At 37.3% G+C, this 25,975-nt stretch overlaps 1 long non-coding RNA gene across 1 annotated transcript; it reads right to left on the reverse strand.

Annotated features, from left to right (window-relative positions):
* Nucleotides 1-12,365: 12,365 nt before the first annotated feature.
* Nucleotides 12,366-24,967, reverse strand: LOC141279120 (uncharacterized). The gene is made up of 5 exons (XR_012332909.1): nucleotides 24,856-24,967; nucleotides 14,204-14,304; nucleotides 13,708-13,847; nucleotides 13,267-13,328; nucleotides 12,366-12,576 (listed from the first exon to the last, which is right to left on the reverse strand). It is a non-coding gene; the product is annotated as an uncharacterized lncRNA (long non-coding RNA).
* Nucleotides 24,968-25,975: the final 1,008 nt, after the last annotated feature.

Below are 25,975 nucleotides of genomic sequence, written 5' to 3' on the forward strand. Positions count from 1 at the left end.
CCATGATGAAGTGAGATTTATGCAAGGATTCTTTTTTTTTTAAGTTTATTTATTTATTTATGGCTGCATTGGGCATTTGTTGCTGTGCACGGGCTTTCTCTAGTTGAGGCGAGAGGGAGTTACTCTTCATTGCAGTGTGCAGGCTTCTCACTGTAGTGGCTTCTCTTGTTGTGGAGCATGGGCTCTAGGTGCATGGGCCTCAGTAGTTGTGGCACGCAGGCTCAGTAGTTGTGGCTCACAGGCTCTAGAGTACAGGCTCAGTAGTTGTGGCACATGGGGTAGTTGCTTCACAGCATGTGGGATCTTCCTGAACCAGGGCTTGAACCTGTGTCCTGTGCATTAGCAGGTGGATTCTTAACAACTGCACCACTAGGGAAGTCCCAGGATTCTTCAATATATGCAAATCAATCAATGTGATACACTATATTAACAAAAGAATTAAGGAATAAAAACCATATGATCATCTCAATAGATGCAGAAAAAGCTTTTGACAAAATTCAACACCAATTTATGATAAAAACTCTTCAGACAGTGAGCGTAGAGGAAACATACTTCAACATAATAAAGGCCATATATGACAAACCCACAGCTAACATCATTCTCAATGGTGAAAAACTGAAAGCATTTCCTCTAAGATCAGGAACAAAACAAGGAGGTCCACTCTCACCAGTTTTATTTAACATGGATTTGGAAGTCCTAGCCAAGGCAATCAGTGAAGAAAAGAAATAAATGGAATCCAAATTGGAAAAGAAGATATAAAACTGTCACTGTTTGCAGATTACATGATACTATAAAAAGAAAATCGTAAAGATATTACCAGAAACTACTAGAGCTCATCAATTAATTTGGTAAAGTTGCAAGATACAAAATTAACACACAGAAATCTCTTGCATTCCTATTCACTAAAAAAAAAGATCAGAAACAGAAATTAAGGAAACAATCCCATTTATCATCCCATCAAAAAGAATAAAATACCTAGAAATAAACCTACGCAAGGAGGCAAAAGACCTGAACCCAGAAAACTATAAGATACTGATGAAAGAAATCAAAGGTGACAAAAACAGATGGAAAGATATCCCATGTTCTTGGACTGGAAGAATCAATATTGTGAAAATGACTCTACTACCCAAAGCAATCTACAGATTCAATGCAATCCCTATCAAATTACCAGTGACATTCTTCACAGAATTAGAACAAAAAATTTTACAATTTGTATGGAAACACAAAGGGCCCTGAATAGCTAAAGATATCGTGAGAAAGAAAAATAGAGCTGGTGGAATCAGGCTCCCTGACTTCAAACTATATTACAAAGCTACAGTAATCAAAACAGTATGGTACTGGCACAAAAACAGCAATATAGATAAATGGTAGAGGTTAGAAAGCGCAGAGATAAACCCATGCACATATGGTCACCTAATTTATGACAAGGAGACAAGAACACACAGTGGAGCAAAGACAGCCTCTTCCTTCAATAAGTGGTGCTGGGAAAACTGGACAGCTACATGTAAAAGAATGCAATTAGAACACTCCCTGACACCATAAATAAAAATACAGTCAAAATGGATTAAAGACCTAAATGTAAGGCCAGACACTATAAAACTTTTAGAGAAAAACATAGGCAGAACATTTTTCGACATAAATCACAGCAAGACCTTTTTTGACCCACCTGCTAGAGTAATGAAAATAAAAACAAAAATAAACAAATGGCACCTAATGAAACTTAAAAGCTTTTACACAGCAAAGGAAACCATAAACAATATGAAAAGACAACCCTCAGAATGGGAGAAAATATTTGCAAATGAAGCAACAAAGTATTAATCTCCAAAATATGCAAACAGCTCATGGAGCTCAATATCAAAAAAACAAACAACCGAATTAAAAATGGGCAGAAGACCTAAATAGACATTTCACCAAAGAAGACATACAGATGGTCAAGAGGCACATGAAAAGATGCTCAACATCACTAATTATTAGAGAAATGCAAATCAAAACTACAGTGAGCTATTACCTCGCACTGGTTAGAATGGCCATCATCAAAAAATCTACAAACAGTAAATGCTGGAGAGGGTTTGGAGAAAAGGAAACCCTCTTGCACTGTTGGTGGGAATGTAAATTGCTACAGCCACTGTGGAGAATAGTATGGAGGTTCCTTGAAAAACTAAAATTAGAACTACCGTATGACCTAGCAATCCCACTGCTGGGCATATACCCTGAGAAAAGCATAATTCAAAAGGACACATGTACCCCAATGTTCATTGCAGCACTATTTACAATAGCCAGGACATGGAAACAACCTAAATGTCCATTGACAGATGAATGGATAAAGAAGATGTGGTACATATATACAATGGAATATTACTCAGCCATAAAAAGAATGAAATTGGGTCATTTGTAGAGATGTGGGTGGACCTAGAGTCTGTCACACTGAGTGAAGCCAGAAAGAGAAAAACAAATATCGTATATTAATGTATATATGTGGAATCTAGAAAAATGATACAGATGAACCTATTTGCAGGGCAGGAATAGAGACGTAGATGTAGACAATGGACGTGTGGACACAGTGGGGGAAGGGGAGGGTCGGACGAATTGGGAGATTAAGACTGACATATATACACTACCACGCATAAAACAGCTAGAGGGAACATGTTATAAAGCACAGGAAGCACAGCTCGGTGCTCTGTGATGACCTAGATGCATGGGATGGGGGCAGGGCATGGAAGGGAGGTCCAAGAGGGAGGGGATATAGGTATACATATAACTGATTCACTTCGTTGTACAGCAGAAATTATTAACTCCAATAAAAAATAAATAAATAAGGATTTGGCGGTGTTGGGGCCTTATGTCAGTACCTTACTATCAAATTATTCTTGTGGGGGAAAATATTTTGTACTTATTTGCAACAGTTTGAAGTTTGCTTCAAAAAGAAAAAGTTTAAAGATAATTGTTTCAAATAGAGATAAATGTTTTATTTCACTTTTAGAAAAATATGGGAAATGCCTGAGTAACTTTACTCTAATACCTGGATGAAGTGGATAAATTTCTAGAATATAATTTAGAGCATTCAGGTAGGCCATATAATACCAAACTCTCCTATAATGGAGCACCTAAAAATACTGGACAACATTTTAAAAAATTATTTTAAATGCATAACTAAGTTCACAAGAAGGTGGATTATCCTCAGAGAAAAAAGAAAGTAGAAATACAATATAGGGTTAGCATAAGATTGTAAGCATAAGAACATTCAAAAATGTCGATGAACAAACTATCATAATAGATTTCAGCAAGTTTCTCATATGTATGTTAGATACATTGCTGATGGAAGGATCCACATGTGAAACACAACATATTCTAAATAAGAGTAATGACTAATAAGAAAAAATTAGGTGAAATACTCCATTCAAAATGATTTTTAAATAAAAAGCAGTTAAGAATAATTTTAACAAAGTGAATGAACCTCATAAAGAAAATAATACATTTTGTTGAAGAACATAAAACATCTAAAAAATGGAGAATGAGAATTTTCAATAATATTACACACATATCGATTTTTTCAAATAATTTAGAATTTCAGTGCAGTCTCAATCAAATGTAAATAGAACTATTTGTGGAACTTTTCAAATTAATTATAAATTTATACAGAAGCATAAATGAGCAAGAATAAATGAGGCAAAAAATAAAATGAACAAGGTAAGACCACTTAATCTACAATTTAGCAAGAAATTCTATAAAGTTATAGTAATTTTAGAATAGTGAAATTGGCCCAGGAATAAATCTATAGATAAATACAATAGAAAAGAGCCCCCTTAGAAGCATACACAGAATAATTGTATGATGGGGAGGCATCATGAATCAGTGGGGGAGAATTTGGACTATTTAACACATCTTGCTGAAACAATTACATATCTCTGTGTAAATAATAAAATCGTGAAATACAAAATAAAGTCCAGATGGATCAGAAACATAAATATTTTTAAAACTGAACTATTTGAGTCAAAAAGAAGACTAACTTTATGACCTTAGGTTAGAAAGATATTAATTAAATTATCCCAATAACACACATAGAACAGAAAAACATTAACAAATGTGGCTATAATCAGAATTTTAAACTTCTTCTTAATGAGAAATAACATTTACAAGGATAAGACAAACAACATATAAGTAGAACACATAAAACCAAGAATTATTTTTAAAGCTATGTAACCAAGAGAACTCCAAAATTTAAGAAGACAACAGAAAATGTGTGCAAAATGCATCAATAGACAATTTGTGGAATCCAAATAGACAACAAACATATGAAAAGATGGTAAAAATCACCCATTATTAGGAAAGTGTAAATTAAAATCATGACATTATTTTTCATCTATCAGGCCAAAATTTTAGGATCTAACAGTATTGCATATTGATGACTGTATGAAAAACAAGTTCTCAGACACATCACTGATGAGAGTAAAAATAATTACAACCATTCTGGAAGGGAATTTGATGCATCTATTAAATATGAAAATGTACATACCCAATTTCTCCACAATTCTACTTTCAGGTCTCTGGGTTAAATAAATATATATGGACAAGGAGATAGATACAAAGGTAAGTACTGCACCCGCTTAATTATAGAAAAGTAAAAGAAAGTATGCTATTTGTAATGAGGTGGATAGACCTAGAGTCTGTCATACAGAGTGAAGTAAGTCAGAAAGAGAGAGACAAATACCGTATGCTAACACATATATATGGAATTAAAAAAAAAAATGTCATGAAAAACCTAGGGGTGAAACAGGAATAAAGACACAGACGTACTAGAGAATGGACTTGAGGCTATGGGGAGGGGGAAGGGTAAACGGTGACAAAGCGATAAAGAGGCATGGACATATATACACTACCAAATGTAAGGTAGATAGCTAGTGGGAAGCAGCCGCATAGCACAGGGAGATCAGCTCGGTGCTTTGTGACCGCCTGGAGGGGTGGGATAGGGAGGGTGGGAGGGAGGGAGACGCAAGCGGGAAGAGATATGGGAATATATGTATATATATAACTGAATCATTTTGTTGTGAAGCTGAAACTAACATACCATTGTAAAGCAATTATACTCCAATAAAGATGTTAAAAAAAAAAAAAGTATGCACATGATGCAATAGGGGAATGAAATGAAGTGAAATGAAATATCATGGATTATTATTTAGTTGTTATGAGCATGAATTATATTTGTATTTATCAATATAGATAGCTCTCAAAAATATGGTTGAATAAACAAGTAAGCTCTTAAATAATATGTACAACTATTTAATGTTTTAAAAACTCAGGGGCTTCCCTGGTGGCGCAGTGGTTGGGGGTCCGCCTGCCGATGCGGGGGACGCAGGTTCGTGCCCCGGTCCTGGAGGGTCCCGTGTGTCACGGAGCGGCTGAGCCCATGAGCCATGACCGCTGAGCCTGCGCATCCGGAGCTTGTGCTCCACAGCGGGAGAGGCTGCGGCGGTGAGAGGCCCGCGTACCGCAAAAAAAAAAAAACAAAAAAAAATGCTCAGAACAATAATATTTGTGTGTGTGCGTGTGTCTAAATGTACGTAAGAGAACTCCGATAAAAATAATTGTCTTCTTGGAGATTTAGTCAATATGGGTCATGATAGAGGTCAAGGTCAAAATGGAAGTTTATTTCTAAACATAACATTGTAATTTTTAAAGAAATGATCATATGTTCATATATAACTTGTGTACTTTTTCAAAACTTGAGAAAAATAAAGGCCAGAAGTGTATATAATATATGATATCCAGGCAACAAAATAAATTGAACAGAGACTAGAAGATGTGATGCTTCAAACAAACTTCAAAATTTTAAAGTTTTGTTCTTCAGAAGAAACTGTTAAGAGAATGAAAAGTCACAGATTGGGAGAAAATATTGTTAGTTTTATTAGCTACTTGGTAAATCCATCTTCACAGCTAGCAGTTGGTAGAATCTGGAATTCAAAGTCAAGAGTGTCTGACTGCAAAGCCCATGTTCTTCACCAAATCAGATAGGTCTCCTCCTACAGCAGTAACACTGTATCTGGCCCATGGTATACGCTTAGTAGATAATTGTTGCATGAATGATACCAATTAAGTAGGTGGGAACTCACTTGTATGTGTATTGTTAAATGAAAAAAATTCACAACCTATAAGCTGAGAACTATGTTTTTATTCGGTGAACAAAACTGAGGACTTAAGCCCAAGACACAGCATCTCAGATAACTCTGAGAGATGGCTCTGAAGAGGTAGAGGAGCCAGGATACATAGGAGTTTTTGCAACGAAGACCAGGTAGTCAGGACTTTAAAAGATTACTGTTAATTAAAGAAAATCAGATATCTCAAGTTAAGGAATTTAGCACTTTCTGTATATGGGAAGATGCAAGAGTCTGGGCTCACTGGAATCATTCCTTTGATATGTACCTCAGCTATCTGAGGCCAGTATCCTATGCTTTCTCATGGTGAGGCTCCTCAGGGTGCACTGTTGGGGGTGGCTGCAGTGGTTGACTGCTAGATAGCTGGCATCCTGTTTCTATCCTGAGTTCCCTCAAGTCTTATTGTCAGGGCAGCTGTAATGTGATGACTTGATGGCTGCAACATCCTTTGTTTACTGATATGGCAGGCAACATTTTTTTTCATTGATAGTCCCTCCCTTTGGTCATAAATTCAACCAACGTTTGGGAGACATTTCATGACCAATTTTGTACCATGTTGCTAGGAAGGCTCATTCCTAAATCAGGCAAAGATTCTGTTGATATGCCACTCAGCGTGCTAATTTCTGGATAAGCCCTGTTGATAATTTAAAATTCTGTGAATCCCCTGTCTTACTACTTTTTTATGATCCAGAAAATGTTTTCCCTTGTTGCTTCTTCCCATACCTATCACACTATTACAATTATTCTATGTGTAGTTATGAATTTAATCTATTTCCTCAAGATGTTTAGCTATCATTAATTTTGTTGGAGGCCAGGTTACACTTTGGGTAATGTAAGAGACAAGAATCCTATAAAATAGGGCTTCCTTGGTGGCACAGTGGTTGAGAGTCTGCCTGCTGATGCAGGGGACACAGGTTTGTGCCCCGGTCCGGGAAGATCCCACATGCCACGGAGCGGCTGGGCCCGTGAGCCATGGCTGCTGAGCCTGCGCGTCTGGAGCCTGTGCTCCACAACGGGAGAGGCCACAACAATGAGAGGCCCATGTACCGCAAAAAAAAAAAAAGGATCCTATAAAATAGACAGGATATAAGTAATACAACTAATAACATTGACAAAGTCACAGTGTAGCAGGGAGACACAAAGTATAAGTAATTTGGAAATAAAGAACAAATTAAAACAATGATTAGTATAACTAGTTGTAATCTAGTTGCAATAAATCATCAAGTACACCAGACAGCCAGCTGGAGAAGCCAAATTCTGAAAGGATCAGATAGAGAGAAAAGATGCATGTTTCATCTTTGTTTACAAAGGTATACTTTATCAACTTGTTGCAGTTCATAGCATAAGAAGAAAGGTTTCTGGAAAACAAAGATTAAAAGCCAGTATATTTCAAAAGAAGTCATAAAGTTATAAATCATATTTATCAGTTCCTCATTCCACATAATTAATTAATTCCTGTTGATTTGGATGAAGTCATCACTTTCCCTATTTAAGTGATATGATCTAAAAATTATCAGAAACTTGTATCTGTCAAAAAAGTCCTTTTATGAATTTTGTTGAAGATCTCCATTTTATAAAAGCATCAGTGCAAAATAATGATTGTCTATAAAGGACAAAACTTAAAATGGCATGGTTAAAGATTTGATTACAATGCAGTTGGCAAGAAACTTGGACTTTTCTGTGACATATAACACTTTAAGATAATAACTAGAATTAGAACCAATAACATTATACCAGGACATATCAGACTTTCAGGAATTCTATATAAAGTTTGGAATATCTATATTCATGACATTTATTCATACAATACGACCTAAGGTTTATGTCCAACCACTTAATAATGTTTCTTTAGTAATTTAACCTACCAAATAAGCCTACTTGGTTTAATATTACTCTCTGAGGGCTTCCCTGGTGGCGCAGTGGTTGAGAGTCCGCCTGCCGACGCAGGGGACGCGGGTTCATGGCCCGGTCCGGGAAGATCCTACATGCTGTGGAGTGGCTAGGCCCGTGAGCCATGGCCGCTGAGCCTGCATGTCCAGAGCCTGTGCTCTGCAACGGGAGAGCCCACAACAGTGAGAGGCCCGCGTACCACAAAAACAAAACAAAAAAAAAGCAGACCTCCAAGAAAATTTGTTCTCTTAACAGAGAGAAAATCAAACTCCAGTCTTGTACTAGCTTACTTTTAACAACAAAATTCATTTACTTAATTAAATTCAATCTAAATTTAGCTAATCCTGATCATGCATCAAACTCTTTTCTTGGGGTTCCTTTTCTGCAACCTCTCATCTCATCTCATCCTTTTCTGCAACCTCTCATAATATGTCTCCATATTAGTTTGTGCCTTATGTTTCCATCCAAAAACAACCAGCTCTAAGACAAAATTAATCTTTTCCCCTTAACAAAATATATTGCTACTCCTCATACGTTGTTTTGCTGAAAACACACATTCTACTTTTCTTGCGTACTGAAAGATTTCCTTTATTATTCCTAGTAGCTTTAATTACATATTACAAATTTAACCTTTAAAAAACTTAATCCCGGGACTTCCATGGTGCGCAGTGGTTAAGAATCTGCCTGCCAATGCAGGGGACATGGGTTCGATCCCTGGTCTAGGAAGATCCCACATGCTGTGGAGCAACTAAGCCCATGCACCACAACTACTGAGCCTGTGTGCTGCAACTGCTGAAGCCCGTGTGCCTAGAGCCCCTGCTCAGCAACAAGAGAAGCCACCGCAATGAAAAGCTCATGTACCACAATGAAGAGTAGCCCCTGCTCACTGCAACTAGAGAAAGCCTGTGCCCAGCAACGAAGACCCAACACAGCCAAAAATAAATAAAATTATTAAAAAAGAAAACAACTTAATCCCTAGCAAAAACTGACAATCAGTAAGTGATTGTGAACTGTCTGTCATACCAGAATTTCCTGATTGGAATATCCCATAGCCTCATGAAACATATAACAATTGATTCAATGTGGTACAAGACAGGTCTAATAAACGGAAACATCTTTAGTTTCCCTCTCATAAGTAAGTAAATTTAGACCTGTTTAGCAATTTAATGTTCTAGCATCTTATTTTCTTTGGAAATGACCTAGCTATTCAATAAACTTCCATCATTTAACTTAATTTAGCACAACTCTAGAATTTCCAGTTAACATAACTGGAGAGGTAATTTTAAGTAGACATTTTAAAAAATATAATTGTTTTTAAGGAGTTCACCCAAAAGCTCTTATCTCATTTGCATTCCATTTACTTATAAGAATTTCATCATACCAAGTTATTTATTTTTCTTGCTGACAAATTTGCAACAGATGTAACAAGATCTTATTTGACTTCTATTAAACTGAGGTACAATAAAAGTATTATACTTAATGTTGATGACTCTAAAGATGTGTATAAATTAGTTCAACAAACTTGAACTAACCTTAATACCAGATGTCAATTTAATATTGAATATTTCCCAGTTCAAGTGAACCTGAAAGTCATTTGGGTTGGGTTTTTTTATATTTAGAAATATTCAGTTTGTAAGCACTTACTGTTAAGTCAATTAAATAGAGCTCTTTTATAAATTTAATTTTGATAATATTTTCCAGAGATAGAGACATCTCATATGTATAAAGTATACACAGACATATAAACAGAGAAAACTAGAGATCTCAAGGCTTCTCTTAAAAAAAAAGTTATGAATCAGGTATTACAATATAAACTTACTAGTTTATATATAACCGTTGGGATAAATTAAAGCTGACTAAGGCTTTAGTATTTGTGGAAAAGACTTTTAAGATTTGTATTTGTCCTTGATAAAATTCTAAGGAAACTAGATTTTCAGCTGAGGGAGGCTTCCCAGCAGTTTGAGTTTAAAGCTGCCACTTTTTCCCCCCTTGGTTTCAGGTTTTACCTGATTAAGAAATTAGGCTCAGTCTCAGATCCTTGTAACTAGTTTGTATTTCTGATTTGTAGAGATATGCAAGACAAAAACAGTTGTTTTTAGCTCTCCCAAAGAACTGGTCTGTCACCTAAATGATATTAAAAGATTGATTTGCCCAACTATGTTTTCTATATTGGTGAGAATATTTCTAACTAAACTGAAATTTAAGTGTTCTAGAACTTCAGGGTTTAACTTATCATGCCTTCAAAATTTGTATAAGGCATTCAACAAAGAACCTCTTTCTGAGTTCACAAGTTAAACCTGAAGCAAAATCACTAATTTTATTGTTATTAACCCCTGAATATTAGTTTCCAGTTTTACTTTATATTGTCACGGTTCAGGTAACCCTATTGGTTTTCTTTGGTATGGGTAATTAATATTTTCTGAGGGACATATTTATATGCCTTATCTTATAATACCATGTAAGGCAAGCATTTCCCCATGAAACATGCTTATCTCACAATATAAATAATCAAAAGAGATGTAACCATCTCATAAAAAGCCCATATACATATACACACACACACACACACACACACACACACACACACACACACACACACACATAAATTTTTGTAAACTTTATCTTGATCCTATCAACTTTTATACCTTTGACTTTAGTTTTCATTAGGACTCAGTCAACAAGTTTTGATCTTACAGGAGGAGTCCTAGAAGTTTTTCTTTTTATTCCCTGTCCAGTTTATCTATTTTTAAATAAAAGGCTCTGGGATCCCCAGAGAGGGGTTGAGCCAAGGAACTCAGGTCCTTTTGTCAATCTTGATTAATTGGCCTGTTGTTTTTTATTAGTTATTTTTTTATTAGTAATTAGTAATTATTGGTCAAGTATCTCAGTGTAATTTTTTCAGCCCTTTAAATCTATCTATCTATCTATCTATCTGTTGATCAATTGATATAGATAGATAAATAGATAGATAGATATATAGGTTTTAAACTGGGGTAAATAGAGTGGATTTGTTCGACCTTTAATGTTGGGGACCAGTAGGGGATCCCTTCTGGTCCATTTAACCTTAGGTAGTGTTATATCAAAACCTTGTGTTTTAATCTCATAAATGTCTGTTTTGCTTATCCCATTTTAAATAACCATCTAAAGATTTCTTTATCCATTTGGGATAAGTCCCTTTAAAATTTCTACCTTGTTGGGAAAAATCTCTAGACTTTCCTCACAGTTTTTTTCCTGTTAATCAACTTAGTTAACATTAATTATTCTAATGTTTTTGTTAGAATCTGTAAGACCCATTAAGGGGAAGCAGAGAATAATATAAGCCTTCCCAAACTGTTTTTTCTTGTTTGTTTTAAACTAAGCAAGTTCCCACATATTTTTGCCCTTGGGGATCCTTCCCCATGAATCCTGTGCATTCTTTCATCTTAGCACCAGAGACAGATTATATCAGTGTTATTTATTTTGAGTACCTGTCTCTCTATTTGGAGTGCTTATAACCTGCCCTTATCCATCCAACAATAAGCAGAGTACCTGGAATATAGAAAAGTTGGATGGAAGTATTTTAAACCTACTGATGAGCTGCAGAAGTCCTATATGCCTTTAAAATGAAACAGTCAAGTGTTGAGAGTATGTCTGTGCTCCCTTCTTCTTAGGATCTAAAGCGAACTGTAACTTCCAAGTATACAAGCCTTCTTTACATCCATTGAAAGCAATCCTACATACTCATTCATGTCTGCCAGACTCAGTGGCTTGCTGAAACCTGGCCCTGGCTAATAAGTAAAAAAATCTCTAAGTAATCTTGATCTGCATTTAAATGTGTAAGATTAATTGTTCATGGGTTCATAATATATACTTTAGTCATTTGTTTAATATGCTAATCTGGATCTTGTATTCTGATCCCCAGTTTTCTTTTAAGGCAAAAAATATATAAAATAAAAATACATACATATAAAATGTAAAATATAAAAATAGGGTGCAGCAGTTTGGTATGATGAAGAATAGATTGACTTGTTGGAACACTACTATATTTCATTACTTTAAAGATTCACCAATTATAAAATGAACAATTATATTATGTATCACTATAAAAGGGGAAAAAATAGCCCACAAACCACTGTCAATTAAACCAACACAATGCTTTTGTACCACTAAGAATTTTATTTTAAACTTATTGAAAGAGTTTTTTAAGAACTTATTCAAACATTCAGTCATATATCACTCTTGTATATCCATAAAGAGAAAAAATATGAGATAAATATATTGTTAAAGGATTCCAAAAGTTTCTTCTCATTCAGAATCTGGTTATTCAGAATGACTTTGCATCCCAGTTATTGATACCCTCATCCTTCCACAAAGTATTTTCATCTGTGTCATCAAGAGAACAGTGGTGTAGGACTTCTTAGGAGAGGACTACATCAGGAGCAACCTGCCGTACATTTTGATGCTGGCCTTTTCTTGATCTTACCAGAAGATGTCAGTGGAAGTTTTTTCAGACAACAACCAAATCGATTATTCCTTCCTCAAATGGTCCTTAAATGGTCTGTTGGCGAAAGTATTGAAGGCTATAGTTGCCCAGTCCTGCACCAGAAATAGCAACCAAGGGCTGCATACATAGGTAGTAAGAGCTAAGACATGAGACAGTGACTGCGGGATGCTGTTGATTATAAGATATATCCCAGTTTCAGAGAAGTAAAATGTGCAAAAAAAAGTATGTCTTAGAGTCTTTGGATCTGTCACTTGCTATTTGTGGCATCTTGGGCAACAGGAAAAATGTTTAGAGCCCAGGATTTTGAGTGTTCTTAGCAAAACATTGTACTAGAACAGTTTCATCTTTAAAAGTACATCCTAGGGCTTCCCTGGTGGTGCAGTGGTTGAGAGTCCGCCTGCCGATGCAAGGGACACGGGTTCATATCCCGGTCCGGGAAGATCCCACATGCCGCGGAGCGGCTGGGCCCGTGAGCCATGGCCGCTGAGCCTGTGCGTCCGGAGCCTGTGCTCCGCAACGGGAGAGGCCACAGCAGTGAGAGGCCCGCGTATCGCAAAAAAAAAAAAAAAAAAGTACATCTTAATCTCATCCACTTGAATGTTAAAATACAGCCTATTATGGAATATTGAAAAGTTAGAATATGGAAATTCTTTCTGTCCCTTTTTACACTATACTAGTGTTAGAATATCAGGACACATTAAAATGCTGTAAGGAATGGGTAGTTATATTATTATCATTACTTACCCATGTTAATGATATATCTCTTCATTAGATGATCCAGACTTTTGAGAGTTTTACTTTCTAAACTGATGGAGGAAACACAATTTAAATATACTTTGACAATAAAATTTAATTTCTGTTCACTTCAGTAGACAGGAATTTTGGAATATTGGGGAGTATTGGGAGGGAACATCTCCCCCATTATGCTAGCTGAAATCGAGGTTGATAGAGTAATTTTCTGTCTAAAACAGATAAAACACAGCAATATATATATATATATATATATATATGAATCACTTAGTAATGTGCATGAAATAATATGAACATTCATTGTTATATTTAAACAATGTCCTAAAATTTCAAGTAACTTAGAACATCAGTTCAGATTCTTCATTTGCAAACAACAGAAAGCCAGTTTAGTTAACTAGCTAAAAAAGGAGGTTCTGGAGGCCTGTTGGGACTTACACAAGCTGGTGGGAAGCTGGAGCATCAGGCTTGGAAATGAAATACCTGGAAGTGGGAACATTGGCCATGCTGCTTGGGCCCACAGGACAAGGAGAGAACTCTAGGCATTTTCCAAATCTCTGCCTCTCTGAGTCATGATCCTGGTGGAAAATTTCCAATTACTTGAGTGGAAGTCACAAGATTTCTGGGTGACAATTTGGGGGCTACTGAGAAGAAGTACTTATTTGGTATAATAGGCTCGGATTAGTGTTTTTTGGAAATAAAGAGATAAATCCCCTGGAGTGAGTGGCCCAGTTGAAGCTCTTGTACCAATCAGTCAAGGCTTCCCCAACTCTTCCCCAGCTGGGCTCCCCATACTGCTTCTGGGTCATCTCCTCTGATTGACATAGCCGAATAAGTGTGGATGGGAGACTTGAAACACCTGATCTGACTATATGACTTTACTAAGAAAAACCTCTTGCTGGCTTTTAGTTGCCTCCTGAGTAAAAATCCAAACCTTTTATCTGGCTCTTCATAGTCTCTGGAGTCGGAATGTCTATGGTTCAAATCCAGGTTCCACCAGTTTCCATCTCAATTTCTGTACCTCACTTTCATTGTCTGTGAAATGGACATAAGAGTTGCTGTGTGATTAAAAGAGTTTATACACATAATACAATCAGAGCAGGATCTGGCACAGAGTAAGGGCTTTGTAGGCATGATTATTAATCTTGTCAATATTATCTTTATCATCTTGTCAATTTTTATCTTTATTATTGTCTAGTGAATAAGGTATCCAGCTTATTCTTGTTAATAGAATTGCAGGCACCTAAAGTCCCACTGTGAAACATTGTGTATGTAATGTGTATGCATTGTGAGGGAAATAATTCCCAAGGAGGGAGACTGGGATGCTGTTAAGAAGGAAAACTAAATGTTGGATGGTGTATTAGTTCTCCAGAGAAATAGAACCAATAGGAGATCTATCTATCTATCTATCATCTATCTATCTATCTATCATCTTATGTGTACATATATATATATATATACACATATATATGGGAAGAGAGAGAGAGAGAGATTATAAGGAATTGGTGGAGGGTAGTAGCTAATCCCAAGACCTACAGGGTACATCAGCAAGCTGGAGACCCAGAAGAGGTGATGGTTTAGTTCCAGTGTGAAGGCCAGCAGGCTCGAGACTCAAGAATAACAAATGTTTCAGTTGATGTTTCAGTTCAAGTTTGAAGACAGGGGGAATATGGTGTGCTGGTGGCTGGTATTCAGTCAGGAAAGAATTCTCTTACTTGGGGAAGGGTCAGATTTTTTGTTCTATTCAGGCCTTCAACAGATTGGTTGAGGGCATATTAGGGAGTGGTCTTCTGATTTACTTAGTCTACCAATTAAAATGTTAATCTCATCCAAAAACATCCTTTCAGAAACACCCCAAATAATGTTTGACCAAATATCTGGGCACTCCGTGGTCCAATCAAATTGACACCTAAAATTAACCATCACAGATGGCAAATCAATAAATAAAAATACCGTGATTTGACTATAGTTACTTTAACAGAATATTGAAATTTATTTATATAACTCAAATTCATAAGCAGCATATAAGCATTGAAATGTCATTGTTTAAGTAAATGGGTAGGGGAATGGAATTAAAAATACTAGCTGTATCAACAACCTAGTATTTGGGTATATCATGGTTGGTGTCTCTTTGAGCTGCAATGTATACCAGTTTAAAGTTTATTTATTAGACAATTAGGGTCAGAAATCTTGTAGATCTAAATGTGCATTATTATGCATAGGGTTAATGAAGAGCACATTCCAAACTAAATTAGTAATGATGAAATTAACTAAATTAATAATTATGAAATTAATAAAAGAATAACAAAAAGCCAAAAGTGACTGGGACACTGATAAACCATATCTTTGTCCTGAATATTGCAGGGTCTCATAGGAAATGGTGCATAGTGAAGCAGAGGTTTGTAGGATTGCCAAGAGGTAAATATAAACAAAACTCTCAACTCTACCAATATGATTATCTAAATCTAGTGGATTTTCAGTAACAGTGCTTAGTGCACAAAAAAGTAAAAATCTGTGTAACTTCATTTCCAACAAGAAACAAGGAGAGAACTTGCATTTTGGCATCAGTTTGAAGCTCATCAGAGATGATATTTTTATCCACCAATGGGCAAAACAGATCTTCCACAAGCCTTTTACAGAGATTTGGGGAAGAGGTTATGAGTGGCTGAGTTGAACACACTTTATGTTTCAGTATATCATTAGGGTAATTAGTTCAAGTAATGGATAATTAGTTTGAGGACTTTTGATCCATTTATACTTTCTCCGGTATTTGCTGTTTTCGTTGGTCATTAGCAAATCAAACCTCAAAGTGTGGGGGAGGTAGGTATGGGGGTAAAAGAAGGAAAAGAAAAAATTGAAAACTGAAAAGCAAATAAGAAAATGAAAGGAAAGAGCAGGGGAGGAGAGGGAAAGAGAGAAGTGGAAAGGGGAGAGGAGGAAAAGGCGGGAAGGGCAGGAGAGCAGGGGGATTTATATAACTGCATTTATATCACTGACATTATGAAGATGCCATGTAGGAATCCTAATATTGCTGCTCCCCTAAGGAAGAATCTAAGTAGGACAAACAAGAATCACAATAGTGTCCACATAGGGCAGCTCCCAGACCTTTTCCATAGGGAGCCATCTGGCGGGGGCGGGTGGTGGTAGGAAGTGGCCCACAGGTGTTTATGAGGATGCCTCCAGGCTCCCTGAAAGACTCACCCATTGACATCTTTTAGTGCAGGCCCAGCTCTGCTGGCTCCATGGAGCCCTTCTTGATTATCTTCACTGAAATAATCATTTCCTCCTCAGAACACTAAAGCACATTTTTGTTCTTCTACTCTTAGACATATCATGAGTATATTTTTAGAAATAAAACATAACCCAGAAATTTTTCCAGCATATAAATGTGTTTATATGCAAATACATGCTGACTAATACAGTTAATTTTATTTTACTTGTGACTGACTTGCTCCTATAAGCCATTTCAAATCCCTTAGGAAATGAGGTTTGTATAAATAAAAATTAATCTACATACAAAAGAAATCTTACAGAGGTGTAATAATACTTTACATAAAGTTACTCATTTAATACATTTTGTTACCTGAAATGTGAGACTGTCCTGGAAAAAACAGAACGTGATTCCCCAAATTATCTATGCTGCCACGTTTTATACTGCATGAGTTGTGTTCAGGTCTATTTTTCCCTTCCAGATTCTCAGGAAACTACCTTTAATTCTGACCATTATAATAGGAGGTTAAATGGGCAGTTTTGACCTTAACAATTGACTTGCCTGACACTCAGAAAATTAGCTCAAGGCTAATTGACAAGTCAGGTAGGATTTTAACCCAAGCCATCTATCCCAAGCCCTGTGTTTATTCCACTAACCTACAAAGTTTTGCTTGAGTGACTTTGAGAAGGTATAAAGTTAAGAGCCTCCTTTGTCACCAGTGAAGGTATTAACCTTTGAGTGAGAGCATGGTCTTGGGGAACTGAGTCTGCCAACTGTCTTCAAATTCTGAGGATGTCCCCTTGGCCATTGTGATTAAGATATATTGTGCTATATCATACCAGGAAAGTCTCCCTCTCCTGCCTGCTTTGCAAAACATTGAAGAATGCTTGTCCTGTCTGATCAAACTGTTCATAAGACATAAAGGGACCCCCAAAATTATCTTGCCCTGACTAGGCACAGTGAATTACCTACAAGTATGTATTTCCTTCTCCTGAAAATGTAGGTAATTGAAATAGATACTTTTTAAGATTCTTTCATCAGAACACAAGAAAAGTGTTTCCTAGGATTACTTTCTGGAGTTTTGAGAACAAGGGTCAAATATGAAGATAGAATCATCAGAATAATATTGCCTTTTAAGAGACAACAGTATAGCTCCTTTGAAATGTACTATGGAGGGTTCATAGCGTAATGGTTAGCTCTGGACTATTAATTTGGGTATGACTGTCCAAAAATAAAAGTAAGTTATATTTTTAATTCACAGATTATAAACCTATGTAGGGAAGAAAATGAAGTAAAATGAATAAATTTCACATCAAATTTATTTTTTTTGTCTTGCTATACACTCTTTTAGACCCTAGGAACTTAATTTATAAAAAATAATGTTCTGTGTGCCTTGGTACATTTATTCTTGCCACAGAGGTCTCTCCTCTATAGTTCACTCTCCTTTTTCTCTCTCATCGGTCTTGTTATAGCTTATGTCTATTGTTATGTTCAGACCACATTTAGATGACTTTTTGAACTAAGCACTAATGTCGCTAAGCACTTATGTAGGCTATCCTGTGAGCCAGTTCTTTAAACAGCCCCTCCAAGATTGCAAACTCACATGCCCACTGCTCTGGTTCAGGATCCCAGTGCAATTAAAGAAAAAGAAGAGACCTTTTATTCCAAAAGGCTTGATGTCTTTTGATGACGTTTTTTGATGACTGTTTTCTTTCGTGTCATAATAGATATTTTCTTTTAGATGTAGCTTCTAACTGTCACTGTCATCAGACCGCTCTCTGAATCTGGTCTTTCATTGCCATTTGATTTATTTAGGGCTTTGCAGTTGTCTTTATTCCTCAGTGTAACTTGGGTCCATGGACAAGTGTGTGTCAGCCACTCCATCACGTGGGGTGCAAAGATAGCAGAATCTGTGCTTAAGTTTTATCTTTGAAGAAAACATATTATACTGGCAAGAAACATAGACTTGCAAACTCAAATAAAATTGATTCCTGATGGAAATGTGACCTTCATGAAACGGTTGTTAAGAACCGTTTGTGAAGAACCGGTTGTGAAGAAATAAATGTGGTTTCTGAGCAAGTCTGACATCTAGTGGTCAATTGATATTTCTAAGCTAGCTAAAGGAGCCAGCTCTGTTCAAGTGAATTGTGATGGAACTGTTGTACAGATATGGTAAGCCTACAGACTGATGGAGTCAGTGCAATAAAGTTAAAAGGTAAGGAATGGAAAATTATGAAGGTTACTCAGATATTTGTTATACCTGTCTATGATCAGATAACTTAAGTGACTATGGACTCAGAGACATGAGTCCAGGCAATCACTTCACAAGGAAAAGAGGGACAGAGAAAGGAAAATGTGCATGGGATTGTATGTGTTTATTGATAAAAATAATAACTACTTTACATGATACCATATGACAAGTCTTATACAAACTGCTGCAAACATCACTGTCTTCCCGGAAACCTTGAAAAATAAGTAATATGATACTTATGGCAGATGAAATTGAGAGGTTCAGTGACTTGCTGAGTTGCCCAAATTCTTATAACAAAAGTTAGTAGAGATAAATCCTTTGTCTAGAATTTATCTCTAGGATTTCCAGCTAGGCTATAATAGCCCAGCACAACATAACAGGCAGAGGAGATTAAGGGGTAATTATGGGGTAATACTATCATACTATTACTAAATATAAATAATACTGTTAATTAATATTGTTAAAATAAATAATAATAAACTATTATTATCCATAAATTGAAGACAAGTAAAAGAAAAAATAAACCTCTGCCTTAATACAGAGTTTTAAATTTTATTTATAATCAATTAGCACATTTGTGTGAATTATTTTTAAGATTTGAACCTTTTTTCCCCAGTTTTATTTTTTGTGAGATATGAATGACGTATAACATTGGATTAGTTTTAGTTGTACAACATGATGCTTTGATGTAAATATACAGCGAAATAATCACCACATGTGTTTTCCTTTAGGGTGTCATAATTTGCAGCTGGAGACTATGTTAGAAGAGAAAAGACAAGCAAAGAAATCCTTACTCGCTCCACATCTCCAGTTTTCTGACCAGTGAGCAACTTTCAACATGACATGACTGCTTGGCCTTTGAGTATCACCAACGCTTCACCCTTTTAGAAGACTTGGGTGGCTTCTCGCCATGCAATACGGTTGCCAAATAGGACGGTACTCTAGATATTTTTCTGACCTAAGCCCAGCACTCAGGAAGCTCAGTGAACCCCGAAGGTTTAAATTAAAAAATTACGAGGCCTAGTCAGTAAGTATGGTTGGGCCTTAAATTGCTTTGCAGGCTGATTTTTTAGTCATTCTAAAAGACTTATGACATTATTCAGTTTTCAGCTCATAATTTCTAGAAGAACTCCTCTGAATCCCATGACATCTAAGAACCCTAACCATGGCATAGAGCCCTTGTCTGAGTCAGAAAACCCTAGTCTAAATGAGCTAGAGTGAGGCTTCTAGGGGCAACGTGATTCAAAAAGACACCGAGCAAATAACTTAGAACATGTTCATAAGTGTGTAACAAAGGAGGGGTAGGTGGTGATGTGCAGAAAGGGGCTGGGGGTGGATGCCCAGACTCATTAAGCTGGCACTGCCACTGCTCACAAGTTATTTGTTGTTTAATGGTGGGCTGCTTGCTGTGGAAAGAAATGTCAAGGCAGGAAACTGGCAGGCCTGGGATCAGGAGAAGGAAAAATTTTCTCTCATCTCAAGCCAAGGTGTTTCTTCATGAGAGAGGCTGACTCTGGGCTCTGGTCAACTACCTGACTTGGGGTGGTTCCTTGTGGCTGACTGTGAAGGCTGTATGTTCAAAGAGGTGTGTGATCTGAAACCATGAGTGTCGAAGCCAGCCTGTTGCCAACAAACTAGTGAATACAACAAAAATGAAGCAGACTCACAGATACAGAGAAAAAAATAGTGGTTACAAGTGGGGAGAGGGAAAGGGGAGGGTCAATATAAGGGGTAGGGGAAGAAAAGGGGTTATTATGGGATTATATGAAATTATCTGTGTGAAACTTTTTTTTAACAACTTTATTGGAGTATAATTGCTTTACAATGGTGTGTTAGTTTCTGCTTTATAACAAAGTGAATCAGCTATACATATACATATATCCCTATATCTCCTCTCTCTTGCATCTCCCTCCCACCCGCTCTATCCCACCCCTCTAGGTGGTCAGAAAGCCCTGAGCTGATCTCCCTGTGCTATGCGGCTGCTTCCCACTAGCTATCTATTTTACATTTCGTAGTGTATATATGTCCATGCCACTCCCTCACTTCGTCCCAACTTCCCCTTCCCCTTCCCCCATCCCCAAGTCCATTCTCTACGTCTGCATCATTATTCCTGTCCTGTCCCTAGGTTCTTCATAACCATTTTTTTTTAAGATTCCATATATATGTGTTGGCATACGATATTTGTTTTTCTCTTTCTGACTTACTTCACTCTGTATGACAGACTCTAGGTCCATCCACCTCACTACAAATAACTCAGTTTCATTTCTTTTTATGGCTGAGTAATATTTGATTGTATATATGTGCCACATCTTCTTTACTCATTCATCTGTCGATGGACACTTAGGTTGCCTCCATGTCCTGGCTATTGTAAATAGAGCTGCAATGAACATTGTGGTACATGACTCTTTTTGAATTATGGTTTTTTCAGGGTATATGCCCAGTAGTGGAACACCTGTGTCGTGTGGTAGTTCTATTTTTGGTTTTTTAAGGAACCTCCTTACTGTTCTCCATAGTGGTTGTATCAATTTACATTCCCAACAACAGTACAAGAGGGTTCCCTATTCTCCACACCCTCTCCAGCATTTATTGTTTGTAGACTTTTTGGTGATGGCCATTCTGACTAGTGTGAGGTGATACCTCATTGTAGTTTTGATTTGCATTTCTCTAATGATTAGTGATGTTGAGAATTCTTCCATGTGTTTGTGGGCAGCACCTGGGATGCTGGGTGCCTGGTTGGGGGCAGGACTGCAGACCGCAGAGGGCCCTGCAGATACGCTCTCCTGGGAACTGGATCGATCGGATCCTGGAGCAACGAGGAGCAATCAGGTCTGCACAACAAGGAGTTCTGCATTGTAAAAGAAGCACTAGGACATAGGGGCTGGAGGGTGGGGACACTGCGGGAGAGCCCTGCTAGAAAGCTCCCACAAAGAACTTTCTAGGTCAACAGAATTAGGGCTCGTGACCAAGACAGGGACACTGGGGAGTTACAAGCATGGGCAGTAAATGCAAATGCCAATAGGGACCCAATGGTCATATAAATGAGTATAACAGGCCCAACATGACAGACTCAGCACAAACTCCCTACGTTACCTGTTAACTGTGAGGGCCTGTTCTTTACTTCCACAGAGAAACAGTCTCCCTTTTGCTTGAAACATACGGCCCTCCCAGTCTGTTTCTCCCACTTTCAGAGACACGGGGATTATGAAATAAGACATCTGGCTTTAAATCATCTTCCCATGCTCCAGTAAGGGCTCAAATTGTGTGTTTTAAACCCTGTGAGCCACACCGAGCACTGCCGTGGGCTGTGCTGGGCCACCGCTCCCAGGCGTTATCACTAAATCCCACAGCGAGGGCAGGGCCTGTGGCCTGAATGAGTTGGGGGGCAGGGAGAAGGTGCCAGGCTGACAGAGCGCTAGCAGGGGGCCGGGAGGGTGTGGAAGCAGCGGGTAATCCTGGGACTGCAAAGCTTCCAGGACAGAGTCTGAGCAGCGCTCCCCAGGGAGTCTATGACAGAAGCTGATAAGGATGGTTGTGACTGGAAAAGCGGTGCCACAGTCAGTCATAGAAATTTAGGAAATCCTGAATTAACAGGGCTACAAGGGTTTCTTGACTCAACTTCCTAGAGCGTCTCAAGAGCTCCGGTGAATCGTGAACTCCCAAGAGGATAATTCATACAGGAACAGAGTTTTCCCCAAATGCATGTGGCTGAAAAACCCACTGCATCTCTGGGATGAGTATTCTAGAATGCCCACTGAGAAACCCCGGGACTTCCCAAGATATAAGAGGGGTGTGTGTGAGGGGAAAGGCACCACCTCAGCGCGAAACAGCATCTCACAAAGGTGGTGAGGGTTAGGAGGGCGCAAGAAAACCGCAGGCAGTTGGCAAGCGATGACAAGACGCTCGTTTCAGTGGTGTCTGCTCCAAAAGACAAACCAGAAACAACAAGGGCGCGACGAGTGCATCCTGAGGTGAGAGAAGCCCACAAAAGAGTCACTAGGCCTCTCCTGACTGCCTAACTTTTAAATAAAAAATTAACTCTAAATTTGCACATGATTAGGAAAACTAGAGTAAAAATATAAAGATCTATTCCCTTCCATACAGGTGGTTGCCATTAACAGTCTTTTGTGCATTTTCAGGATCAGATACACAAATGTGTATAAGTGTATATATGCGTGTTTCCATATGTACATATATACATATATAGTATTTACAAATACAAACACTGTGGGTTTCTAAGTGGAATAATAGACATGTCCTTTTCTACACCTGCTCTTTTTCCTTTTGACCTGATGACGTATCAGGTCATCTTCCCAGTTTGCTCACAGACCTTCCCCGTTCTCCACACACGTTACTCCATACCACAGATGGATCCTAATTTCCTTCATCAGACCCCTCCTGAAGGATATCCGGGTTGTCTCTAGATTTTCTCCATTACGTAAGTATCCCTCATTGGACTTGCGGGTGCCTGACTTTATGCACACTTCTGTGCAAGGCAGAGTACTGGCAGAGGGCAGGTGCCTAGAAGTAAAAGTCTTTGGTCAAAGAGCAAGAGAGTTTTGAACTTTGATGGACGCTGCAAACCTCGCTCCATGATTGAACACATTTATTATACTTAACATAGGCAAAGTGTGCTTGTTCCCTCGTCTACACCAGATGTTATCAGTCTTAAGAATTTCTGCTCATCAGAGGGGAAGAAAATCCCATGGTTTTCATCTGCATTTCCTAAAGAAGTTGGCCCCTCTTCATTTGTCTAGTAGCCAGCTGTGTTTCTTCTGAGTTGTTTGCTCATACAGGTAGAAACCATCCCCTGCCTTTTTAAAATTTGGTTATCCTGTTTCATTTATTTGTGGGTTATTCTCTATATCAACAGTAACCTTTATATGTTAATACACTACCAAACTTTTGTGTCTGTCATTTTGTTTTCTTTATATCTTGAACTGTAGGAAAGTTTTAAATTTTCATGTAATTAAATATCTTTTACTTTATGGCTTCTGAGTTTTATGGCTTACTTAGGAAGGCTTCTGTACTCCCTACATTTACACAGAAATTCTTTCCTGTATTTTATATCTGCTTCTTGCATTTAGTTGCATTTACATCTTTTCGACTGACTAGAATTTGTGTATGCTGTGATGCAAATATATAATTTCTGTTTAAATGAATTATCAATGCTTCAATCAGTCAATTAGACAAAAAGTCAAGTTAGACTTTAAAATTGTCTAAGTTAAAATACAATTCTCAAGTAAACAGGGACCAGTTTCTGGACTTTTCCACCGATCTGTCATTCCCTCTGTCAGTGGCTTTATATGTTAATAGATCATATGTTAACATTACATTTTATTAATGTTAACATATATGTTCAAAATGTTTCATCTATCCTTTTGCAATAACTTTTTCAGGTGAACAATGAACTGACATCTAGATATTTACTAATTTTTGTGACTGTTGCGAATGGGATCTTTCCTTGTTTTTTAGTGTTATATCTGGCTTATGGGAAAGTAACTGACTTTTACATACTTAGACATACCTGATCACAATTCTGAACATGATCATTTCTAGTTTTTCCACTGATTCCTGCATTTGGAAAAAGCAGTCATTATCATCTGTGATTTTTGTTCTTTCCTTAGTAAAGGCTCCAGAACCGGCCCACCACCCCCCCGACTCTCCCCATGTTCTTCTCCTGCCTGATCCCACTTCCCCGCTGCACCTGACTCTAACCTGTCTGCGCTGCTGTAAAACACTGTCTGTTCACAGGATTGTGATGACAATAAAATGTATTCATATCTGTAAAGTGCCAAGGGCTCTGCCTACTTTATTTTATCTTGGGGTTGTCACTAGACACATCACATGCGTCCCTCTCTTTCCTAAGGCATGGACCCCACATGAAAGGGTGTCCTTGTATCTGGATATGGATTTTGTCACTTCAAGAGCTTTATCATATTAAAATTAATATCTAATACATATTAAACACTATGTGTTAGGAACATCCTAGGTGTGTTCCATAAGAACCACAAATAATATTGACAGCTAACCGTTAAGGAATAACCATTAATGCTGTTTTAATTTTAGCACACCGGATATATAAGGGGTATAAGTTCTAGTAGCATTAAAAAAAAGAAAGAGTTACCAATTCTAATAGTAGCTTTTCCTTTTCAACCACTTTCCAAAATTATAGTTCTCCTTTTCTGTCTAGCAGCTTTGTATGGTTCCTTCACCGATGGAGAAGTTATCCACTGGTACTGAGAGAGAAATGATAAATATGCCATTTAAGTTACAGGTAATTTAGGAGGGTTTGATCTTCATTGGAAATTAAGATATTTTAAGTTAATAAAAGGTCTTCAATCTGCATTTCTGGGAAACTAAATTAAAGCATCACACAACATTTTCAAAAACAGAAAAGCCATTTCATTTGACTAAAAACTTAGTTTTAAGATGGCAGAAAGTACCTTGATAATTTTCTTTTAAGAAGGAAAGAAAAGCCATTAAAGAGAAATTCTTCCGAGAGAATTAAAACATGTTATATACCTCTGACTTGGCACTCCTTCCATTCTGGAGACCTTTTTTGATAACTGCTTTCATCACAGAATGATTTAAAGTAAAATAAATTGAAATTAGAGTAATTATTTCCCAATGAGTGGCTATTTCCATTTAAAACCAAAAGCCAACTAATTATTGCTTTTCCCATAAAATTAAATATGAAATCTACATTATGTAATTGTACACTTATTTCCCCCTTTGTGTATTCTAATTTCTTCCTCAGAAACCTAAGATGCCATCTTGCAGACTGCCCACAGTGGCTACGATTTTGGCAGCAGCAAAGGGCAACTTTAAACATTTTGCATCTAAAGTGGCTTTGGATACCTTTGGATAGAAAGTACAGTCTGAGCCATTTTACAAAATGTGTGGCCATTTTACAAAACAGCTTGACAGTTCCTGCAAGTGTTAAACATAGAGTTACCCTATGACCCAGCAGTTCCACTACTAAATATATACCTAAGGGAAATAAAAACTTATGTCTGCACAAAAGCTTGCACGTGAATGTTCATAGAAGTATATTTCTGAAAACAAAAGGTGGAAAAAATTCAAATGTCAATCTGACAAATGAATAAACAAAATGTGGAATATCCGTACAATAGAATAGCATTCAGCTATAGAAAGGAATGATCTATTGATCCATGTTACAACATGGATGAACCATGAAAGCATTATATAAAGAAAAGCAGCCACTCTCAAAAGATCACATATTG

This window comes from Tursiops truncatus, chromosome 1, assembly GCF_011762595.2.
Source record: "Tursiops truncatus isolate mTurTru1 chromosome 1, mTurTru1.mat.Y, whole genome shotgun sequence".
NCBI classification, from domain to species: domain Eukaryota; kingdom Metazoa; phylum Chordata; class Mammalia; order Artiodactyla; family Delphinidae; genus Tursiops; species Tursiops truncatus.